Raw genomic sequence first — 3,063 nt, forward strand, 5'->3', positions numbered from 1 at the left:
TGAACATTAGCGGTGTAACTCTTCAGTGATGCACACGTATGCTTCTACTGACAGCACGTAGAAAACGCTTGCATTAGCCATGGTTTCTCGGAGGTGGTCGCGGAGGTGAGGTTTTAGTCCTCCATTGAGCTTCAATCCCGTGATCTGCAATTTTAACTCAAAGCTCGAGGTGTGGGTACCCCCGTAGCACCATTCGTAGTCGGTTCGAGTCAAGTGCCTTGTTAGGTCTTCTATCATCATTTTTTCACCTCGTTCAAACTGGGTAGCTTCTCCTAGACTCCAATTTTGAGTCTGAATTATTCGAGATAATGATTCGCAGGCAGTCTGTAAATCTTAAGCTGCGAGTTTCCATGATATTGGGAGAGAGAATGAATCCCTTCTTACGATGTAAAGCTGATATTTTTGCACTCATACCGAAGAAGTTTCTCTTCCTTTCCCGGATGTCTCCCTCGGCCGATTTTTTTTAAACGATTGCCGTCACACCACCGAGTCAGACGATACCAACTCGTTTGTGTTGAATTTGATGGATTGCAAAGCCTCGATTTACGCTTACACGCTACACCCAATGCCAGGTTTTCACTTGTAGTTGATACATCGTCACGTACCCCGTATTGGGGGCTGTCTGCGCAAATCATGCTCTTTGCATCCACAATATAAGATGATGTACATCCAAAACTGAACTGCCCCGCCCTAGCGAGCAGAAACCCCTTGTTGTTTTCATAGGGACACTGTGGTGCTTAATACTGTACTAAAGAAAGCCGCGCCGGGATTCTTGCACTGGTGAGTCAAAGTTCTTTATACCCGTCTTGCAGTCCTCCGAAGCGCCTGTTAATGACCAACTTAACATCGTCAGATAGTGTCTGAGGAACGAAGTGGCCACGTTTATTCGGACAACTACCGTAGCCATTGGAATCATATCCGGCCTTTGACAGATACCGCATGCACCAACTCCGAGTGTTGCCGGAGGTCGGATAGATCTGCGCTGACAATTTACCCAATACGTTCCTAGGTATCCGACCCAGACACTTCTTATTCTCGCCGTGGTGCTTTGGCGCTGGGCCAACAGCCCTTTATGCTAGTCTGAATGCATATTTGCCACTGTCTTGTTGAACGTCAAATCAGCTACCTGTCGATGCACTTTCATGAACAGCAAGTCTTTAGTAGTCTGTCGTCGGTAGAACTGCGGTTTACTACTTGTGGTAAGTCATTTGCTGCTTCTGGAGCACCACGAAATTCCTCGAGGAGATCGTTCATCCAGTACAAAAGGTAGAGAGGTCCTTGGAACGCCAGCCGACTTGCTTCAGTGTTTCTTCGACGAACTCACTGATGCGCTCCACTAGAGTGATCAGTTCTACACAATCGTATTCTTGACTATATGAAAAGAAAACTCTCACCGAGTCTACCACATCTTCGATACTAGATGCCGGGGTTGCAAGTTCAAATGCTACTGTAGACGAGAATTTATCGAAGTTTGATCCACCTGATTCCAGCCATTTTATCCGGTCTGAAAGCGATAGTCAAGCGAAATGACCTGCTGGATCCAAATTAAATATTATACAACCGAGTGCAGACAGCGGGTAGCTCTTTGGGTTTCACGTGCTCATACCGAATCATACTTTTCACAAAAAAAAAAGCGGCTTACCTTTGTGTTTTGCTGACGTCACTCTTTCGTGTACGACTTGTTGATACTTGTGTGGAGCAAATGCGTCCTTTGTGGAACCAAGACTTCTTCAATGACGTTGCCATCGCTACTTTATCCACGGTTGCTCAACGTCTACTGCCGTGCTCACATCGGTATTTGAACTCTGACGAATGCTCAGAAAGCGATCTAGCACTTCTGGGTCATCTCAGTGCTTTTCCACTATCGGTGCATCTTGGTCCATTGCAGAGCGTCGCCGCGTTTAAAATCGATTTGATCTTTGCTAGCAGCTGTTTCGGCTCGTTGGTACTTCCTATCTTGCGGTCTGGAAGGTTAGTGGGCAGCTAAGTGAGACTCATTTTCACCGTCGTCCTGCCCGAAGTTATCGTCATTCTAAAGCGGGTCAAACAGGGCCTGTACTCCAGCTACTGATTCTTGCTTTTTGGTTGTTATGTCGAGCGGATTCGCGTAGCCTGGGTGGGATACAAAAGGATTCCCCGACTGGTTGCACGTCTTCATCCACGTAATAGGCGAAATCAATGGCGTGTTGCAGCTAAAATTTCATTTGACGTCCTGTTTTTGGGTCAGTCTACCGACAAAGCTTCAATTTCTTCGTATAGCCGAGTCGCAATGCCGACGACGAGACGCGGTCGGAGATCTCACTGATGGTGTGGCTTTGGCTCGTAGTCGTGTTGACAGTGGGGTTGCTAGCGCAGAGTATAACGACAACCGATACGAGGATGCGCATGATTGGTAGGTTTAAGAACCCAGCACTCAAGAAGCGAGAGCCTTTAAGTGCGAAATGAGCTAAGACAAAGCTAAGCTTTGGTGGGGACAGGACTGATTGTGTTAAACAACCACTGATTATGAGTGCAGATTACATAGCACGGAGCAAACACTGTTGGAAAACACTACATTTACAAGAAATGTTTCGAGGGAAGTTGGTGATCACCGTGTTTGTGAAAGTTCTAAGAATGTTAACCAGGTTATGCTTGAACCTTTTCAACTACAAAAAACCAAATTGATGAGAGTTCCGACGGTGGTGGAGACTAAACGTAGGCCAAGGAGGTTGCACTAATATCTATGGCCGGGGTTTACATGCCAAGCTACCCAACAGGAAAAAACCTGTGCCATTTTAAGAAGACAAAAAAAAAAACACATGCCAAACTTGCTCCATATGTATTGTGAAAAAATTGAACGTACGGTCAACAGCTAGTTTAGTGTATTTTGAAAATGCGCCGTAGAAGAAATGCTCTAGTTCGACGAATAGTTGGTCTATTGTAAACCAATCGCTATTTTGTGAATTTGACAACCCTCTTGGTCCTTTATACTTTCATTTGGTGATGTAAAGGCGGATTTTCAGTTTTCTGATATAAGGGTCCAAAATCCACGTCTAGTAGTTTAGTGCAGCTAAACATATAGGA

This window comes from Phytophthora parasitica (assembly GCF_000247585.1).
Source record: "Phytophthora parasitica INRA-310 unplaced genomic scaffold supercont2.46, whole genome shotgun sequence".
Classification (NCBI taxonomy): domain Eukaryota; phylum Oomycota; class Peronosporomycetes; order Peronosporales; family Peronosporaceae; genus Phytophthora; species Phytophthora nicotianae.